Below are 12,182 nucleotides of genomic sequence, written 5' to 3' on the forward strand. Positions count from 1 at the left end.
TTTTCAGTGGCCATGTTAATGAAACTAAGTAGCAAGCAACCTTCTTTTCCACCTTAATGCAAACAAACAGGTAGATGACCCTGACTGTTCTTGAGAAGCTAGATTCGGTTTGCTTTAAAATCGGAATTAATCTTATTTAATACGAAATATGAAACATGGTCACATGTTCACTTGTACTGTTACAGTAAATGATTGACTCTGAAATACATGAACAGGTCTTTTGTTGTTCCTGAAGGAATAATTGGTTATTTAATTTGCTGGAAAGAAGGGTAGTCAGAGCTGTGTATGCCTGTGCTTGTTTTACTTCTACACTTACGAATTTTATTTTGCAGAGGTCTGTAATTTCTGTTTCAGTTCCAGAAATGATATGACACTGGTGACGTGATTTATAAAGTTTCTCACAGTGATCACAGCTGAGAATGTTGCTTTCAGGTTGTAGGGCTATCTTCATTAGCAGTTTTTACATTGCTAGAATGGGGGAAAATATTAAACTAGCCTTGAGCATATCTTGAGAATTGAGGAGTGTCGTATGGTAATTTGTCCTGCCTTCTGTCAGCAGGACTATAGCAGTGAGAGGATAATGGCTGCAGAAACATTGCTAATAATTGAAGCTACCACTTAGAGCTGTTTGACAGCTCTGAACTAAGTCAGCAGTTATGCGGATGGTTATTTTATTTCTGCATTAGCAGAAAGGGTCCTAAGGTATAGTTCTGTACCTTTTGTTCAAGGAACCACCATGAGCTATACTAGCAAAAGGTTACTGATGTTATAGGATATTTCTATCACTGTACATGTGTTAAGTAGCTGTCCTAATAAGCTATTTTGTCTAATAGAGAATAATAATCCCAAAAGGCCACAAAGAGTTTTGTGTGGACATGTGATGCCTGTACAGTGTGTTAAGTTAAGTATGAGTGCATAGATATCTGAGAAACTGAGATATTTGACTAGGTTTTGGAGTCTTTTCTCCTCTTCCATCTTCAGTAATGTCCTTCTGAGACTGTAGAAAGGCCTGTTATGGGTTTTGCTTTCTCTGTTACTTTCTCCATGGCAAGAAAAGCATTACTTTTTGTTTTCCAGTTGTCTTCATTTTACTTGATTTATTTACATCTTGAAAAAAAAGAGAGAGACAGCAGAGTTAACAACTACTTGAAGAGTGCACGTTCGTCTATGTCCACCAGAGCAACTAGCTTCCCCTGCCCCAATCAGTCTTACTAGGTTCTGCCAAGCACAATCATGTCTCTGTAAGACTAACAGAAGGTACAGTATGCTGATATGTTGTTAATGCACTAATTTACAGTTTGTTTTCCTCTCTTTGGAGAGGCACATCTGTTAGTCTTAGGGCTGAATTTGGTTCAAACGAGGTCTCCGAGTTGGTTTTCTCTTGATGTAAAGGATAGTAGCTGCTTTACTTAACATAACCTTCAGATTCAGGAAGAGTTGCATGTTTGACCTTAATCCCAGGATTTAGACTTGCCTCTATTCAATATGTGTCAGTATTTCATTAATTAGTATTACAGTCCCATATTTCTGGAGATGGAAAAATACAGTTTTTGACTATGGAACACAGAAACAACACAGCTGCTTCCTAAGCAATGCATCTGCAAAATATGCCTACATGTTTCACTGATGTATTTAAAAACTGTTTTCCACTTAACGCAGTTGTATGATTAAAAATACCTTCCTGTAATATGGCCTAGTAGTGGTCTATTCTGGAGATTATAGGAATGAATATTCATCTTCACTGCAGTACGTAAACATCGGAAACGTGTGAGTGAAAACCCTGCATTGGTATGGGTGCTGCAGTGTGGAACAAAAAAATGACCTTAGCTTGAGCAAGAAGGTTTTCAGCAGCCAGCAGGAAATGATGAAATGTGCTCTGAGAGAATTGTTTGTGGAAGTGGAGGTCAGGCAAAGCTGTGCAGGTATTGCAGCTCCTTGTGCAGTTGTGCTGCTGAGCTCCATATTTGGAAAAATGCAAGTGAATTAAGACACGGCTTTTAAGGTAAGTATTTTGCTTGCCAATTTAACAGTTGCTTTTTTCCTACCAAATATTTACTGTGCTGCTCAATAGAAGAAATGAAAGTATTTTTGGCCAAATGAATGTGATGTTTTGGTAAAGACTGTAACATTTCTCAAATATGAGAGGGTTTGTTTGATCATGGCTGAAATGATGGTTCTCAGTGTCTAAAACACAAATATCCTTCTAGCAGTGATTATTGTGTTACTTTTATATACTTCTGTGGGATTTTCTATTTAAGTACAGCAGTGTACGTGTTTTGTGGTACTTGTGTGGTCAGATGAGCACCATGGCACCTTTTTATCTTTAGATAAAAGATGTAAAGCTTTGATATCTGAGGCAGCGCTTCCTAATACTCTGTTTTGCTTCTTAATTGTATGCCATTTTAGAATGGTTGTATATGTCACTTTTCTCTGCAGCTACTTTGTCAGTACAGCTGTAAACGCTGTTTCACATTTTCTCTATTGGAGAATACATCACTGCAAGCCTCTTTTTCAGTTTCTCTGCACTATCCTTTTTGCACCACTGTCAAATTTTACTTAAACTTGTTTTTTGTGTGGTAGAATCAACTAAGTATTAAGTATGTGGGTTGTAAATACTTCCACAAAGACTTCGTTGAAATCAGTTTTCATTACAAAGAATGTACTAGCCATCTAGTTCCACTAGCTAAAGGGTTATTATTTAAGTGTCTGGCCACTTTAAAGATTTCTTGCAAACTACCAGTGTTTTCCAAGTGTAATTTGCAAGGTGAAGGGATGTGGTCTTCTGCCCCCTTCTTGCTTCTTGGAAACATACCTGAAGGCATATTTGTCTCATTTTCCGTTATACAAACAGGGTGTCAAATACTAAGGTTTATTTCATTTTTGGAGACCTTGGCAGGGCATGTTAGTTAGTGGGTCATGTCACAGAAACTGCAAAAGTGAACATTAGAAAAAGGTGCAGACTTCTATTCAAACAGTTTTTTCCAGCAGTTTAATGTGTTAATCACTCAGGTTAAATAATAATAACTTCTGATTTAGTTTACAATAGATACAGTATTTAATCTTTCAAATTGTTTAAAATGTTATGAGTTCTGTTATGAGTTCTTCAGGTGGTTTCCTGGCAAAATTTACTGAAAGCTAATTTTATTGTGCTTTTTTTCTGTCTTTAAGAAAGCATTAATATATCTATTTAGAGTATCTATTTAGAATGGTAGAATGGGATTTTTTTCTATCACAAGTCAGTGTTGCAGGGTTTAAAACCTAAAATGCAAGTGCTTTGTGACCAAAAAATCTGCTGTTAAATTGCTCTCTTATGTTGCTTCTCTTCTGTGTATCTCAACAGAAATGGGAGCATGATTTTTTTTATTGTGTTATGGTTAGCTTCTGTATTTAATGTCAGTGAAGGACACTATTCAAGGATGCTTTTTACTGTATTTTTTTACTGTTTTTTTTCCCCTCATTAGCTAAAGAATCTGCAGATAGTACTCAGTACATGTCAGAGTAGCACACCTCCAAAGTTTGTTTGAAAATTAAATACTGATTAAAGCCAGGATTAGCCAGTTTGTGTGAAAACCAGTGTAACAAAATGTTCATCTCAGTCATTCTGAAACAATCACCTGAGACGCTCTTTTAAAAACATTTAGCTCAATTACAGTACTTGTATTCAAAAATCTATTATTTAATAGTACTTCCTTTCCTGTTTTTAGGAACACTCAGTATAGAAATTGGTCTGAAAACTTGGGGAGAGATTCTGGGGAATGGTTGTCTCCCTTCAACAGTTACTGATTAATATACAATGACTATAATAAGATGATGCATTTTCATCCTCCAGTGGGATTAAATGAAATAGCTGAAAAAATACTTTTGAAAATAGTACCTATGTCCTTTGCAAACTTCAGTGTATGTTTTCTAAAAGGTATACTTCAAAGGCTTTTTAGCAGACATGCTTCTGAGTTCTTAACAGTGGTAATGATGCTCTTGGTGTTTTTTTTCCCCTCGGTATAAATATTGACACTAAATAAACAAACACTAGAAACTGGAGTTGCTTTGCTTCAATGTTATAGTTCCAAAACCCAGATATTAGGCAAGTTAAACTTTGACTAATTTGCTTTTGACTTTATCTTAGATGAATATCTGAAGTTTTTGAAAGCACTGGGAACAATGTATTTTATATAACCTTCATTTTGTGTTACCTGTTCGTATGCTTTTGACAGGATCTGTGGCAACTGCATTTACACACTTGTCATAATTTTGTTGTATATGTCATTTTCTAACACTGTATTGCAGTTCATGCAGTAACGTTCAAGTCTGTAAAAGGTCAAATGCTCTTCAACAGTTCTTGTTTTAAAGGATGTCTGAATATGTAAGAGGGATTTAGATTTTGCAGTACATTCTAAAGGACAGGAAATCTTTTTGGAAAGACTTCAGATCTTGTAGGCAGTCTTTTTCTTTTCTAATTATGTTTCTTGTTTTGGGAGATCCTGAGATTTCTTTATTCAGAAGAATATTTGAGGAGATTGGAATACAATATTCTCATGTTATCATGCTCATTTCTCTTCGTGATGTAGTAGGGATTAGGATTTGTTTACATTTCTTTTCGTATTAATATTATTTGAGCTTAATGCTGTTAGGTTCAAAAATGTTAGTTTCCATTTCTGAAGACTATAAAATAGCATGTATGATCCTTGGTATATTTAACCTTTCCATCATTTAAAATTTGTAACTAAATTTAACAATGCTCCTGCATTAGAGAACTGCTTAATCCACCTCTTTCAGACTTAATGTTTTGTAGTAGTGTCCATTTAAAAAAAAAAAAAAAAACAAATTTTCTTGATCAAATACAATGGCAGCATATTAAACAAATCTTTCATCAGCCCTGGGTATTTTAACACTAAAACATAGGGATGAATTCTGTGCAGCTTGGTGCTTGGGTTCCAAAGTAAAAACTTTTAGTATTGGCATGCAGTACGTCCTAATGGTTGGCATACAGTAGGAGCGTTTTAACAGCAGTATCCAGCTTTGACCAGAGCATTGTAAATGCAGGTGCGGTTTGTCTCTGCAGAACTGGAGATTTATTTATTTTTTCCCAAGCATGGTTGGTTTATTCTGGTTACTTCATCATCTGTTACATTTACAGCTAAGAAAAAAGTATGATAGAAATATGTTAAGTTTTTAAGTAAATCCAAATCTTCTAGAAATCCCTGCACAGCTGTTTATCAACTTTATGTCCTTGGCCGGTATAGCTGTGCCAGTTAAAGCTTGGAGTTTTGCGGTGTTAATGACTTCCTGCACTCATAGTTTGTTTCAATTAAAATTGGTAACCTCTGTGAAATCTCTGAAGGTGGTTAATAACTTTATCAGTTGAAGGAAAAAATGCACAATGAAAATAATCCCCCCTGCACAGGGTAGCTTGTCAGGTCGAGAGGAAAAAATGTAATTTTTTCCTGGTCACTTATTTTGCTGTGTAAGTCGTCCTGGCTAGTTGTAAAAATGCAGAGGGAGGATATGCTGGCAGCATGTAGGAGTTGGTAATGATGAATAGGTGTTGATTATGAAAACAAACAAAACTGACGTGTCCGATAGCAAATTAAGGGGATGATTGCTAGTTCTCAGACAACTGCATCACTCTGCCATTGCTCATGTCTGCAGTAAAGGCATGTGATTACAAGAGAGTATTCCCAGAGAGGCTTGAAGGGTTCAATTGTATCGTCTTTGAACCGAAAAACAGACAGAAACAGTGGCTCATAACTTGGGCCTATCTTCTCAAGAGTGCTTGAGTGAGATAATACTTATTATACATGTATGAAACCTACTGGTGCAGCTGAAGATGTGTGGCGGTGTTTGGGCTGTTGTCTTGCACTTCAGAGACATGCTTCTGCACTCTGTGTGTTATTCAAAGATGATCACATTTAAACAGTAAGTCTAAGCTTAATTTATTTAAGGAAATATTCAAACTGTTCTTAATAAAATATAATGACCAAAATAGCTGTTCTTCCTTAAATTATACATTGTAAAATGTATGCATCATAAAGTATCAGTCACACAGGGTTGGATGTGCCTGGAGAGTCTAAAGTGAGATAGTCCTATGAGCATAGCTGGATTTTGTTTCAAGATGTTGTAAGTATCAAGGCAATTCTGACTGCTTTAGTGATCTTCTGATGTGTGCTAGAAATGAACCAAATATTTGTTCATTGCTTGCCTATTAAGGCAGTGATCTAATACTATTTTCAGATGTTTTTTGTTGTATGTTAAAAATGTAGCATTTAACGAATGTGGATATTGGTGAATACATACAGCAGTGAGGAAGTTGTCTCAAAGCAAATTCTTGACTCCTTGCGGTTTATTTTTTTTCTTTCAGTTTTATTTCTTTCTTAATTAGATTTAACAGCAGCGTCTGATCCCTGGCTGGGGCCAGGGCAGTGGGGGACCCAGCAGTAGCCACGTACCTGCTGAAGCACCTTTCCTCTGCCTCCCTCTGCTTTGGCTGCAGATGGATGCCTCTCTTCCTCCTCCTCCTTCTTCTGTCACTTTCCTTCACAGTTCTTCTGTGGCAGCAGGGGATGGCTGGCCATGGTTTTGGGACTGCCTGCAGCTGCTCAAGAGGTGCCTGTCTTTCTTTTGCATGGGGTCACACCAGCAGTCCCCAGCTGGGTCCCACCTCTTAGGTGCAATGCAGACATGTAAGGAATCCCTCGTTACTCTTACTTGAAGTTGTGAATGACTACCACAAGCTAGTAGCTTCTGTACTGGTTAATCTTTCTTGATAACTGGAGAATGAATGTCTAGGTGGCAAAATACTTGGTTATTCAAGCTAGAAATGAAAAGAATAAATACTGCTCACAGTCACAGGGGAGTGTGTACAGTACTGATCATGCTGGTGGGCGTTTCTTAGATTCCTCGCCTCAGTGCTTAGGATATGGGATTCACCAAACAGGTTGCTGTCATCTTTCAAAAACTTATTTAGTGTCTGGCTCTGCTGACGTACGTACATACAGCCTGAATTCCACTGGAAGTAGTGATTCAATTTCCTTTTACAGGTTCTTCTCTGGTATTTGTGCTGTAGTTCCTTTTTGGAGGAAACAAAGGAATTTTCTTTAAAATGAAAGAGGGTGCTATTCTCCTGATTTTATAGATGGGAGAATAAGAATTAACCCAAAGTTGTTGACTTGAGACTCTAGCTTCAAAAGTCTGAGGCCTAACTACTATTAATAACATGCACTTGCATCTACTGATTGCAATTAGAAGAGTTCACAGCACTGAGTAGTAGTGAACAACCTTGGTTTGATGCATCCAGGTGTTAAAACTCCTTCATGTCACTCGAACGCATAAACCAACCCCACGCCCTCCGTAGTTAACTTGTCTTACTCGTTTACGGACTTCTCAATGTTGGTAGCTGTGATTCTAACAGGTTTTGTTACATAAGTTTATAGTTTTTCTAAAAAAAACCTATCTTTTTCTGTCTGTGTAAACCATCCACAAATTGCAACCCCGAAGAAATCAGGAGCTCTCATAGAACAAATTGTTTGGATGGAATAAAAGAGGAAGGAATGTCTAAATTGCTTTATTTAACCATGAAATACAAGATAGAGTTTTTGTAAAGCATATCTGTGGTAGCTACATGTGGTAGAAAATCATGATGGTTTAGCACTTCAAGCATGGGATGTTTGTTTCTGTACAATGAAGTTCTGTTTTCTTGCTATTCTGTATGGAACAACCCTCAGATTTCAATGAGTAATAAGGAAAAGTACCATAGCTGAAAGTTCTTATGAGCAGCTAATCCAAGTTGAGTTATGTCCGTATTCGTGTTTCACTCCCTAGTCATCAGACTTGGAATGCTGCTGATTCAGATCCAGAGTGACAAGCCACCCTATACATCCAAAAAGAAGTTTAAAGGGGAATGTGAACAGGTGCTTTTTCCTTCTAGAGGCTGGTCTTTGAGCTCGCTTCTGAAGAGTCCTTAAAGAAAACACAAGGACGATATAAGTAGTTGAAGAGACTATTTGGTTTCCTAAATACTATTAATTTTTCTTCCATCTCACCAAGACAGTTAAACACCAAGATAAAGTGGGCGGAGTGCTCATGCAGTCTCTGTCCTCACCAGTTTTCAAGACGCAACTGTATAAAGCTCTGAGTAATCTGATCCGATCTCATAGCTGACCCTGCTAAATGATCCCGTCATCCTCTGACTCTGAAGCTTTCTTGGTTGTGGACTAATTTGTCACCTGGACTAGACAGCGATTGCCTTGCTTTAAAGCAGCCTATCACAGGTGAGACAATAACTGGAGGGAGAATCATTGTTGTGTGGGCACTGAGAACTTGTGATAGTTCCTTCCATTCTGGAAACGGTTAAGCTCTTGAAATGAGGCATGAAAAGTGTTGTCTCCAGCGTGTTATCTGGATTATACGTTTTGGGAAATGTTGATCAGGTTTGCAGGACAAGGCTGGGGTGTTGCCTTCAGGTTTCAAGTACCTGAAATACTGTTTTATCTGCAAACATCCTTCATGTTGGAATATCGGACTCAAAATCTTGTCTGTCTTTCTGTAGGTTTCAGTAAGCAGCACTGAGACCTTAATTTTTTTAAATCCTTTTGAATTGCAGTGAGGTTTCTAATCAAATAGACATCTTCTGAGGGGTTCTGAACATTAAAATCTTACGTTTCAACAAACAGCCCTACATGATTCATAGTAAGAGATCATGAAAAATTCATCTGTTTTGGGGGTCTCGGAGATGAACTGAAGAATGCCTTTATGTATTTTTTCCATCTTTCTGTTGAAAAACACCTTAAGAGAAGCTTTGGAATCAACTGGATTATTGTAACATCTTAAGTCTGCGCTTGTTGCATGGGTTTTTGCAAATTGTGTGATGTGTTAATCTCTACCACCTGACACCTTGAAGAAAAGGAGTTAAAAAAAAAAAAAAGTATTTTTAATGTGAGTGAAGCAACCATTTTTGAGTTTTGTAAATTGTTTTCCAGGTAACAGCATCTCAGCCAACGTCTTGAGCACAGAAGCAGCATATTCAGATGCTGTGTGCAGTTTCTGAAGGTCTGCTCGCCTATTAATATTTTCTAAAATTCTCATGAGTCTTATCCTTCAGGATATTTATAGCATATCTTTTCACGTTGGAGGGCACTAGCAGTAGAGAAGAAATTCAAGGACTTTAGTGTATAGTTCTGCTAGAATGTTCCCTAAAGAGGAGGCTTATTTGTTTATTGGTCAGTTTCCTTGTGTGCAAGATTGATGTGTCCTAATTTTAAAAATATTGTTCAAAAATCACTAAGTTGAGAAATCCAAGCCTTGCTTGCCTGTACCATTTCTGTAGCTATTGTAGTATTTACTATTTATTATCCAGTTACTCTTTTCCATTGCATTTCATGGTTTATTTTTAGCCTATATAAATTCTCTTACTCAATGTGTGCTGGGCCTTTTTATGACAAAAGACAGCAAGGGCTATGAGCTGGTAAGACCTTCTCTATGCTGCTTCATGTTTGGTTGTTTGTGTCTGTCGTGACACAGGTAAAAGCTTGCTTAAGACCTTTGGACCTCATGATTAGTAATGTATTGAGAACTTGTTTATTAATGGAAATTCCTAAATTCTTTGGCACAAGGAAAGAAAATATCCTGACAAGTATGAAAGCTAAAAGATTTGTGTTGGCCAAAAGCATGTTGAGGAGCAGGCACAGAGCACGATTGGGAGCTTGTTTCTATTCAGTGAAGGCCTTTAATCTGCTTTCTGAGGAAAGTGAGACTTGGCACCTTTGCCTTCTCTAACTGGCAGCCAGCCTGCCATGCTACTCCTTCCATCATTTTTAAATCAATTTGTCACTTCAGGCACACATTAAAGAGAAGCAGAGATGAAGATGCACATTTCTTACCTGCCTCAGGACAGCAGGGAGCTGGGTGGGCGCGACACAAACTGATGTACCTGCTCAAGAAAATGTTATTATGGGCTCTGTAACGGCCCCTTTCATTTGCTGAGCTGGCTGGCCAGTCAGTGTGGAGGTTGGCAGAACCATCAGAGCACTGGGCTGCCATTTGCGCAGGGAGTAGTTGAGGGACAAGAAAAAGGCAGCCTAGGTACTCCCAGAGAGGGCCTGAGGCCATGGAGGAAGACAAAGGTTGGACTGCTTGAAGCCAAATGGTTGTGGGAATACAGGAACTGGGTGCGTGCACCCTGCTATCTTAGGGAGTTACTAGCTCTTCTGCTTACGACCTTGCTGACCAAAGAACCCCCAACTTCATGTAAGATGTATGTGGAGGATCTGCGCAGAAGCCACCTCTTTGATCTTACTGATCTGAATTGCCTGGATTTTATACTGTCAGCCTTAGTTGTTCCAAGGCTTAAACCTTGATTTCCAAAGTCTTCCATTTAACTATAAAAAGTAACTACCTTTAATTGTGAAAACCCTGCAAATATGTTTGAAGGATGGGAGAACCAAACCCTAACAAAAAATGTGCTAAAGAACTGGCTGCCATAATAATTCTATTGCATAAGAGTAGCATGACTCATAGAGCTTGATGTTATATCTCAGTATTCAGTTTAAGTAGTGCTGTATAAATAGTGTTTTTCTGTGCCAGTTGTTTCTATGACTTCATAATATTTCCCTAAATACGCTTGCTCATACTTTCTCACAGCCTAGTATTTGGCATATGAAAACCTTAAATATATCGGAATTTCCTGAGTGCTGATTATTTTCATGCTTCTATGGAAAAAGAATAGCTTGTGTGTTATGTAGCTTTAGTTTAGGAGGAATAAAAATTCAAAATAAAAAATAAAAAATCCCCACAACCTGTTCCTTCATTTAAGAAACTGTTCCTCTGTTTCAGCTTTTCGAATTTTTCTATGTAGCTTTCCATATTAAACTTCCAGTGCCAGTACAGCCTAGGCTGTTTTATTAAAGGTAAGCTGACACTGTATTGTTACTTCAAGATACTTTTACTCTCGTCTTTTTCTGTAGCTGGAGGGGGGAATATATATAATTTTTTTTTGAGGGGGGGTCTTTATTCATTGAAACTTGTCTTTGTGTTTATACTTCTGGCATGAAGGTTTCTTCTTCTGAGACACTGAACTCTACAACTGTCTGCCTGATCTCTCTCAAATGGTAGCAAACACTTTGGTTTAAAGATATTCCTGTGACAGCTGTAGAAAAACAGCCATAATCTGCCTGAGAACCTTTTGGAACCTTGTTCCCTCACATTCTGCATAGCATTCCTGGGCCACGTCTGCTTCATTCACTGCTGCTTTCAGAGTAACGTGAGCGTTTGTGCTGCCTTTAATGGGAAGACAGCAAGAGGAGACAAATGGCTGCGAAAGTAGCTAGCAATGATTATTGATCTAGCAAGTTGTCTTTAAATTCTGTCTCCCTTTGATCAGATAAAAAATATCAGGAGTTATGCTTAAAGTTACCTCTGCATAGTCCTATTTTTGTGAAAACTTTAAAGCAAACAAACTCTTGGAAAAAGCTGTTTAATGTCAAACTATTCTTTTGAGTTTATCTAACTACTTGCAAGTTTGTATCACTCTTGTACCCTTCTCATGTTGCTTACAGCTATCTGGGAAAGGTTATCGGAAAACAGAAATGCATACACATAATCTTTGCTTTCTTTACTGTAAGAATTGGAAGGGATGACATTTACCTGAAAAGAATATGTTCCAATTGCATGTAGGCTGCTAAGAAACTGATAATAAAAAATAGTGTTTTAATGCACCTGTTCCCTCTTGGTTCCATACAAGCACATATGGGAAAGCCTTGGTAATTAGCAACAGACTAATGTGAAGATTGTTACACTAGCTTGTAAAACTATGTTGTGTCAATATATCATCTTCCTTCCATAGGCACAGAAAACCTTATTGCTTGTATATTTTAACTGTAATGACTGTTTATTGTAAGGAATTGTAAGTGAGCATTTTTGGTTTGTGGCCAGATGACTACTTATGGAGAAAATGGGGTGTTTTTAATAGAACAGCTGCTGTCACTTGCAGGTTGCCTTGCCTTGTGGAACCCTTCCTGTATTTTTGGCCAGCTTTTCAAAATAAAATCTAGAATAGGGACATCAATTGTTAGTCCTCAGTTCTGTGTTCAGTGTTAAGGGCTATTTAAGCCTTCTGGGAATTAGATTATGGAAGTGAATTAAATGAAAAACTGTTCAGTAGAAGCTGCTTGTCTCTTCAGCCGGAGCAGTTC

The 12,182-nt window shown here is 37.7% G+C and overlaps 1 protein-coding gene across 12 annotated transcripts in view; it reads left to right on the forward strand.

Annotated features, from left to right (window-relative positions):
- PACSIN2 (protein kinase C and casein kinase substrate in neurons 2) overlaps window positions 1-12,182 on the forward strand; it is a 58,923-nt gene that overhangs the window by 15,310 nt on the left and 31,431 nt on the right. For 3 of the 12 annotated variants that reach the window (XM_035540944.2, XM_035540931.2, XM_035540941.2), the window contains one exon: window positions 1,078-1,257. The exons of 7 other annotated variants lie outside the window; for them this stretch is intronic. The gene's annotated coding sequence lies outside the window, so the exon portion shown is untranslated. Of the gene's footprint in view, window positions 1-1,077; window positions 1,258-8,049; window positions 8,265-10,829; window positions 10,899-12,182 lie in introns of those variants that run through there. 2 more of the 12 variants (XM_035540938.2, XM_035540937.2) reach the window with 2 other exon arrangements.

The sequence above is a fragment of the Cygnus atratus genome, chromosome 1, assembly GCF_013377495.2.
Source record: "Cygnus atratus isolate AKBS03 ecotype Queensland, Australia chromosome 1, CAtr_DNAZoo_HiC_assembly, whole genome shotgun sequence".
Taxonomy (NCBI): Eukaryota; Metazoa; Chordata; class Aves; order Anseriformes; family Anatidae; genus Cygnus; species Cygnus atratus.